Genomic DNA, 9660 nt, shown 5'->3' with positions numbered 1-9660 from the left:
CTGGCTGGCTGGCTTAGTGGGTGAGCGGGTGGTAGGGTTTGGTTTGTTGGCTGCCTGGCAGGGTTGGTTGGCTGGCTGTTTAGTCAGTTGGTTGGATGGTTAGTCAATTGGTTGGTGGATAGGTTGGCTGGCTGGCTGGCTGGCTTGGTGGGTGAGCGGGTGGTAGCGTTTGGTTTGTTGGCTGCCTGGAAAGGTTGGTTGACTGGCTGTCTAGTCAGTTATTTGGATGGTTGGTCAGTTGGTTGGTTGATAGGTTGGCTGGCTGGTTTGGCGGGTGAGCTGGTGGTAGGGTTTGGTTTGTTGGCTGCCAGGCAGGGTCGGTTGGCTGGCTGTCTAGTCAGTTGGTTGGAACGTTGGTCAATTGGTTGGTTGATAGGTTGGCTGGCTGGCTGGCTGGCTGGCTTGGTGCGTGAGCGGGTGGTAAGGTTTGGTTTGTTGGCTGCCTGGCAGGGTTGGTTGGCTGGCTGTCTAGCCAGTTGGTTGGATGGTTGGCCAATTGGTTTGTTGATAGGTTGGCTGGCTGGCTGGCTGGCTGGCTTGGTGGGTGAGCGGGTGGTAGCGTTTGGTTTGTTGGCTGCCTGGAAGGGTTGGTTGACTGGCTGTCTACCCAGGTCAAAATTCATGCTAGAAATTGTTTGCTTTATAGCATCACATGCTAATTTCTAGCAAGAAAAACTAGCATAAACTAGCAAAAATCTTTGCTTTTTCTAGCAAACTTACTAGCATGCCATGCAGTGTTTTGGAACACTTTTCATGCTTTAAAGCATACCAATTCTAGCTTGTGTTGCTTTTATTGTTTGCTTTTCTAGCAAGATTTCTACCACAGGGTGCTTTATTTATAAGCTAGTCTAGCAAGATTTCTAGCATCTGTTGCTTTTTATTTTTTGCTTTTATAGCAAGATTTCTAGCATCTGTTGCTTTTTATTTTTTGCTTTTATAGCAAGATTTCTAGCATCTGTTGCTTTTTATTTTTGCTTTTGTAGCAAGATTTCTAGCATATGTTGCTTTTATTTTTTTGCTTTTATAGCAAGATTTCTAGCATCTGTTGCTTTTTATTTTTGCTTTTGTAGCAAGATTTCTAGCATCTGTTGCTTTTTATTTTTTGCTTTTATAGCAAGATTTCTAGCATCTGTTGCTTTATTTTTAAGCTAGACTAGCAAGATTTCTAGCATCTGTTGCTTTTTATTTTTGCTTTTCTAGCAAGATTTCTAGCATACGTTGCTTTTATTTTTTGACTTTTGTAGCAAGATTTCTAGCATACGTTGCTTTTATTTTTTGACTTTTGTAGCAAGATTTCTAGCATACGTTGCTTTTTTCTCCTGCTTGCAAAGCAAGATTTCTAGCACATGCTGCTTTAATTTTTTGCTTTTATAGCAAGATTTCTAGCACACACTGCTTTTATTTGTTGCTAGTCTACTATAGTTTCTACCATCTGTTGCTTTTCTAGCTTGATTTCTACCTTTTGTCTTGCTTTAAAATCTGCTACTCCAGCTACCTTCTTACCACCCACTGTTGGTTTAATTTTTCACTTTTATAGCATTAAACAAGTGTCTTTCACCGAGGTTATTATAAAATTCATTTCAGACTTATATAATAAATTACTAACCTCTCCAGTGCTAAATAAAAATGGCATGCAATAAATAGGAAAATAAAAGTACAAAGAACACTTAAAATCAAATTTATTCAATTAAACTTTATTGTAACGCAGATTCTGAATTTTATCGGATAAATATTTGTTCCTTCTCTTCATCTCGGTCTCAATTCCAGAGGAGTCCTTCCCTCTTTTCAGTAGATATTTTCTCATTTTGCTCTAAAAAAAAAAAAAAAAGAATGAACAAATAACAAAACAAATAAAATAAAGCAATAAAGGATTTCTAACGTAGCACTTTGAAACGCCTCAAACTAATGCAGAACATTACACTGCAGTGAGACATATTTTGAACCCACATCATATATAGTGCAACTCAAAAGAAGTTACAATATTTATAGCCCATAAACAAAATGAGCATTAACTTCACATCTTATCGAGAACTTAGAATTTATCCAGTCATAATCCAAAGATTTAAGTTTTGGACGTATTTCAACTGTTTGTATATGATCAACTTTTGGTTCTGTTCAAATGAAATTGGCAAAATCACAATATCTTCCTTTTGTGAAATCTACAACCTGCAAAAATAAGTGCTTTTCACTACCTTTGAACAAAAGTGTACACACAAAATAGCCTAAAATGGTAAAAAATCACTCTAAGACAACTGGCGTATTTTCTCAGAACACCAAGAACTTGAAATGCAGGGCTAGAAAAGCATTTACAATTTTACATGCCCAGCCAGGCATGTTTATACATGCTGGAATGAAATTTGTACATACCCAGTTTTTACTTTTGTATATGAATAAAAACATTTGAATGTGTCGTATAGCATTAATCAGACAAAAAAAATAATTTAACAGCTTTATATGATGACTAATGATTTTTATTTGTCCAAATATGATTTTAGCGGTACCATTTGCAATCGATTTTGAGCTACAGTAACTTTTCAATAAAATATGAAATAATCAAGTTTTAGAAGAAATTTTTGATCAAAAACTACAAAGATTCATGCCACACCGAAAATTTTACATGCCCTGGATATGTCAGCAGGGGGCAGATACAGAATTAAATTTTGGAAGGGGCCCGAAAATTGAATAGTGTATAGACCCTGCAAACAATGTTTCAAGCCAAAAATTTCATGACTTGAATTTAAAGGTTTCTTTTAGGATCACTTAAGCCTTTTATCTACTTTTAGGTACAAAAATATATGTATTAATATGCTTTGAATGTGGATGTAAAATATCTTTGAAATTTCACACAAAGTAAATACTAAACCCAATATAATATTACAGAGATGCTATAAAATGAACAAATTTCATGAGGACATTATCATAATATGGTTATCACACTGACTGCAAGGTTATTAAATAAACCCACACCTTATTTGAGTTTAAACTTCCAAATACACCCAAAAATTTATACATGCAGGGTGAGTCGAAACTCTCGAGCAAACCTTTAAGGGGTACAGAGGGGAGGATAAAAAGCATGAATCACGTAGGAAGCTATGGTCGCACAAGGCTGATGAGCTGTATCCACACAAAGCTGGAAAAACTGATGGAAGCAAAACCGGTAAAATTCACACACACACACATTACATAAAGAAGATTTTACACAACACTTTAGCTTTCAAGAAAGGTTTAAAGTAGTTGGCTGAAATTTATAGCCTATAGCTGTTATACATGTGTGGCAATAACAAAGCACTTAATATCGCACTAACAAGCCATTTTGAATAAACTTTTATTATTGCTGCTCTTTTGTTGGGACAGCACATATTAGATACTACAGGTCGTAACTTCTAACTACTTGCAGATCCCACAAGGGTGGAGGGGCACTAAAAGTGCCAGCAGCCCCTAATGGCACAGAAAACCAGTAGGCGGTTAGGGGTCCTGCTGATTTTTTGCAGGGGGCCTCAAAATTTATAGATCACGGCCTGGCTCTAAACCTTTTTTTAAAATCAAAACTCTTACGTAAAATTTTCTTTGTGTAATAAACTTGAGACTCCTTTTGCATCCATCAGTTTCTAGCTCTGTGTGCATGTAGCGCGTCAGCATTGCACTTGTGACCATATGTTGAATAAGATTCTTACTCTTTACCCTCCCATCTGACCTGCCTTAAAGTTTTGCCCAAGAGAGTTGACTCACCTAGTATGCACCAAAGGAGGCAGAATTAACGTGGAGGATTGGGTTTGGTCATAAATCCTTACCTGTACATAAACTACCATTTAAATGTGCCCCTCCAGACAGACATGCAAGTTGGAAAAATATTATACAAATGAAGAAAAATGCCACAAAAGTTATTGAACTAAAACTGTACTGGTGGGAAACATACAAATTTCAACTAGTATTAAAATATATTATTACATTAAGTTGGCTATTAAGAGAAGTTGAATACCTAACATGATATCTTGAAGTAAATTTTAAAAAAGTATAATGGCAAATATTATATTCTTGAAGTATAATTGAAAAATTTTTAAAGAAAATACAATACTACTAAGTATCACAGCACTTGTTAATACTTGCAGTGACGATCAATCAGTTTCGCAAAATATCTACGTGGGGTTTAACCCTTCACACATCACGTGTACACCACGCACATGTCGACACCAACCAACAGAAAGTTTTCAAATCTTATCCTTTCCAAGGGTAAGAAGCCCAAAGAATGAGTTCAGGCTCTGACTAAATATCAGAAAGTTGCAGGCGCCAACTTCTGCATTTTTTTCTAATCTGTATATAGCTTTAATTGTATCAATTTTTATATCTAAGCTAGAAAGTTGCCCGTTAAGGTATGATAGAGGTGAAAATTGCTTCTACTCGTCAACATTTGAACGAAGTCATTGCCTGTTTCGTGATATTTTGGTAGTTTTTACATTTGAAAGATATTATTTGATGTCTTATTTTGTTTATTTTGCGAAATATTTTAAATTGCAAAAAAACCGCTTCACTTGCTAAATAGAGTTTTAAAGTATCTGTAAATATAATTTAATGATTTGACAAAAAGTTTTAAGTTCCAAAGAAACTTTAATAGGTTTTTTTTTCTTTGAAATGGTGTGTACGCATTTTATACAAAGAAAAATTATCATTTTACATCAGAGGGAGAGCAGGCGTAAATTTTTTTTTATTCATTGGATTTCCATTAAATTTTTAGCACGGGCATCGCTGTGCGGGTACTGCTAGTTAGAAATAAAAGGAGAAAGTTAAAATTAAAAAAAGGACTAAAAGAGCTATTTTTCTGATTAGAAGTCCTGATTCCTGGAAAGAAAAAAAAAACTTATATTTAGTGGCAAATTTGCTAGTTTTTAAAATACATTTTGCAAAACTAATACCACTCTAAACATTTGAATGAAACATTTTTTGTTAATGAATGAAACAGGAAATACTCATGACAGTTGGGTTAGTTTTTCCACACACACACACGCACGCACGTATATAAAGGGAACAAAGAGGGGGGGGGAGGGTTAGTTAGAGTTGATTTGATTGGATGGGATTCTCTCCTTCCTTCTAATTTAAAAAAAAATATGAATGCAATTTTTGAAAGGGAATGGAAAAAAAACCCCACTTAAACCAAAAAAACATTTTAAAAATTTTAACTTTAAAAAAATATATGATTTTGATTAGTAAAGTACAACTGCATTTTACTTTACAACTTGATGCATTGATTCAAATGAAAAAACTATTTAATTTTACAGTAGGAAATCTCAAGTTTAACTTGAACACACTGGAAAGATTCAAATTTGCTTAAGAGATATTAAAATTTTGCAGAAAAAAAAACTCATAATGGACACAGAAATAGTTGTATTTGAAAAAGCCATAACTCCTTGCAAAACAGAAGGGGGAGGGATAAAAATGCAATTTTTTGAATTTAATCAAAAATGAAATGTTGGAGGTGTCTCTGACTACAGGTTCTGGACTTCAATTTTCGAAAAATATTTCTAATGAAGTAGAGGATTCAATAAATGCAAACATTTCTTTGGTGAACTGTTGGTAAAATTGGCTATTCATAAATTTTTTCTTTTCTTTTTAAGGAATACAGCTATGATGATTTTATCCAATGTCTGGAATACAGTTTATTTAAAAACAATAAAAAAAGAAAGTTTCTTATTGTTTTTCTTTTTTAAATCATTAACTTTTATGTAATATAATTCACAAATAAATGAGTAATGTAGTTTTTCCAGAAAAATTAGTGTGGGGGGACACATAGATTTCCACGTTAACTGATTAATTATTTATTAGATGCTTATCTACAAATGGTTCTTTAACGATGATGATGATGATATATTTACACGTGCAAATGAATGTCCTATAACTACTGGATACCACGGCATCCGGTCCCAATCTGGCACATGGTACCACGGTACCTTCCAGCACTGGTACTTGAAGCCGTACTCGACCTCAGCCAAGTCTTTCACAGGGCGCGAACCATACAGGTCCCCTCTCTTAACCGCAGTCAATCACGCTATATCCTTTCCCGCGCGATATGGTAATACTCTCGCTGCCACTTAGACGCTGGCAGCGCCACTGCACGATCTCTTGTCATGTAGTTGGGTTGGGGCTTGTCAGCTAGTTCCCACATTAGATTGAACTTTAATGTTTTAGTAGTAATTCTAATAAAATTAAGCTTCTAAATTTCTATAAATGGAATCTTTTCTTCGTAAGTTCATACTTGGATATATGGAGGTCCGGCTGTATTATATTATTATCAGTATTCAGCACACTGAGGTGTTTGGTAAATCCCTAGAAAATTGTATCAAAACATAGCTTTTTCTTTTTAGAAAAAAAGGGGAATTTACGAGAATTCGAACAACTCCAACTTGTTACAATACAAATGCCATAAAACAATAACTAATTCACCGCAGCTTAAGCTTGACAACAGAGATGTGGTTGATGAACTGGAAGCAATTAATTTTGTAGTAAGTATGTTCGGTGAGCAAACAATTTCATTTGTTTGCTTTGGAATATTAAGGCTATCTAGTCACACTTGACAAATTTTTTTAGCAAACCATCATACAATAAGTGGTGTCTTAAGTTTGAAGTATGGGAATGTGGGGCAAAGTGTAAGAGTTAAAATAACTTACTTGTTGCAAATTGGAAATTTGTTTCAAAAATTACAGCACATAAAGAATCCCCCCCCCCTTTTTTATCAAGGGGCAAAGTGAAAAATAAAATATTTTTTGTCTGAAATATTTTCTATCTGATTATCAACACTATTTTGGGTTAAATAAATGATTAACTAAAATAATTAATAAATTAATAAAGAGATAGTGAAAGAATAAACAAAAAAATTATAGTAATTTGAATTTTTGGCATCTTGAATTCAAATTATGTTTTTTGCAATCACGAGAGTGTATGCGTGTGTTTGTGTGGACTCATGTGTGTGGGTGGGTGTGTATGTATGCATGCATGTGTGTGCGCGTGTTGTGTGTGTACCCGCATGTGTGTGTGTGTGTGTGTAGGCGTTCGTGTGTGTGTGTGTGTATATAGGCATATGTGTTTGTGTCAGTGTGCAGGCATGAGTGTGTGTAGGCGTGTGTGTGTAAGATATGGACGCAACCTGGAGACGGTTTTCGCTAGAGGAGCAGCACCGTGAGGCGGCTGGTCGACGGTGGTGCGGCAGAGGGAGGCGGGGTTAAAGTATAAGTTGTATAAATAAGTTGATTGATTAATACATGCGAAACAATAAACGAGCAAATAAAATAATGCTTTAATAAGTCAATATGTAAATGAATGATTAAAGTAGTGAATTTTTATGCAAAGGAATGCATATGAATTTATTTGTAAATTAATATACAAGTGATAAAAGAAATGAATAAGTACATGGAATAAACTATTCTACTTTACCTCGCATGCACATGATTAATTGGAAAAAACATTTAAAATAAAACTAAGCTTAGTAATAATTGAGTAAAAACTGCACTGATAGGCCTCAAGTAGTACTAAAAATGTTAATAATAAAAACTATTTCATTTTAAAATTACAAAAATAATTTTTGAGTTACAGTCATCCCTTGCTACTTTGCGCTTTGACTTTCGGGGCTTCACTACATTGCGATTTTTTCTGGTTTTTTTTTTTTTCAAATATAGTAATAATCTTTTTATGCCCTGTAAATTTTTTCCCACTAAAGAATAACAAAGTATGTCCTTTTAGTAAGATAAGCTCTTCTGAGGGGCTATAGTTGGACTAGTTAAGGGAGTGAAGGTACAAAATCAGCGAAGAAAGTGTAGGGAATCGCTATCTCATTTTAACCGTTCAACACTAACTGGAAAGTATAAATCATTGTATTGTTAGGGGATAAATACATACATTTCTATATAGTGTTCACAATGTACAAGCTTTTTAAGTTGTATATATAATACCTTTAATGAGGATAAGTAAAGAGGAAGAACGGGGGCACATTCATCATCGAACAAGTTGAGCTGTTTTCACAGATTAGTAGTAATGTTTAAGAACTGCATATTGTGCGTGTAGCTTAGTTTTAACAAAGTAATGAAAATGTGATGGGGATTAAGAGAGCTGTTTAATATTTAGGGGGCTCTAACTATGTTAAAACCTATTTAAATTGTCGTAAGTTGGTTTTATGCGCTCTAATTAGGAAAAAAAAAACATTTGGTTTATAAATAAATCCTACTTCGCGGAAATTCAGTTATTGCAGTAAAGTCTGGAGCGAATTGACCACGATAAACGAAGGTTGACTGTACAACAAAATATTACCAAATGAGTACCAATTTCTCAAAACTGCTTGTATTTATTAGCTTACGCTTTGACCTTCAGAGATAACTTTTTCTGACTCGAGAAGCCTAGATGTATTTTAAAATATTACTAGATATATTGTACTAAAAACAGGGTAAATATTTCACAATTTTGCTTTGCCCCACATTCCCCTACTGATATTTTCAAAACTAATATCACTTACCTGTGATGAGAAAGGACTTGCAATTCCACTCTCCTACTTGAAAATCTTAGTGCAAAGAAGGCATCTTATTTTGTTCTTAAAAGCTGCAAAAAAAAGTTGCTTTAAACTAAAAGATAAATAAGAAATAAATACCTTTGTGCAGGGAAGTAAATAGTAATGAACAACGTTTTAATGCACAAAAATAGCAGACAACTGCATACCCGTGTTTTGGGTCTTTACATACAAAAGCTCACCACTTTACATTGAAAAAGAGTTCCTGTAACTCCAAAACACGTGTATGCAGTAACCCGATGATTTTGTTCATTAAAACTTTGTTCATTACTATTTAAAAGATAAATAATACAATGTATAGCTTGAGTAGAGCATTAATACTAATTCCGTGTAATTATATTTTCTTGAAAGTTTTATTTCCTAAATTAAAAGATCTTACTAAATATATTTTTTAACAACTTGTGTGTTATTTTAGACTATTCATTATTTTTAAAATTCAACACAAAGCCTAGCTAGTCTTTTTAAAAAATTACGCACGAAAACTGTCAAGAATTGCTAAGGAAAATTTAGGAAATAGCTACCCTTTAAAAGTCAAAATGATTAATCTTTAAATTAAGTAGTTACTAAGAAAAAAAATCTTAACATGTTTCGCAAATTATAAAACTCAAACCATTAAGTCATTGAAACATTCCATTTTGGCAGAAAACTGGTTGACTGAAAGAACTAAATTTTCAATTTTAATACAGTATTTTACTTGTGTACAGTACTTACATATTTTAAATGGTTACTGCATTTTTCATATCTAAATATCAACAATACAAATTTTTATTTTCCTTACCCCTTTCCTTATGATTCACTATAATGTGCAAGTGCCAAATCTCAGTTTGTCTGTACTAAAAAGCATAGGTGCACCGAATAACATATTTTACCCAATATCTTATATTATTTATTTTGTGATTTCAACATTTGTATTTTATACCAATTTAATGTAAGGAAGGTTAATCTATTTTTCCTTTTTTATGAAATAAAAATTAATTTTCATTTAACATCCTAAATGCATCTATATTTAGTGCAATTATAAATTTAAAAAAAAAACTGTTCTAGTAAAGGACTAATGGTTTATATTTATCTGCAATTCTTTTCGAATAATATTTGATGTAGCTAATATAATCATG

At 33.6% G+C, this 9660-nt stretch overlaps 1 long non-coding RNA gene across 1 annotated transcript; it reads right to left on the bottom strand.

Moving 5' to 3' along the window:
• Window positions 1–1662: 1662 nt before the first annotated feature.
• LOC129233287 (uncharacterized) lies at window positions 1663–8593 on the bottom strand. The gene is made up of 2 exons (XR_008581449.1): window positions 8495–8593; window positions 1663–1810 (listed from the first exon to the last, which is right to left on the bottom strand). It is a non-coding gene; the product is annotated as an uncharacterized LOC129233287 (long non-coding RNA).
• Between the last annotated feature and the right edge of the window lie 1067 nt (window positions 8594–9660).

The sequence above is a fragment of the Uloborus diversus genome, unplaced genomic scaffold, assembly GCF_026930045.1.
Source record: "Uloborus diversus isolate 005 unplaced genomic scaffold, Udiv.v.3.1 scaffold_31, whole genome shotgun sequence".
Taxonomy (NCBI): domain Eukaryota; kingdom Metazoa; phylum Arthropoda; class Arachnida; order Araneae; family Uloboridae; genus Uloborus; species Uloborus diversus.
Note: the sequence above shows the minus strand (reverse complement) of the source record. Positions and strands in the feature narration are given on the sequence as shown.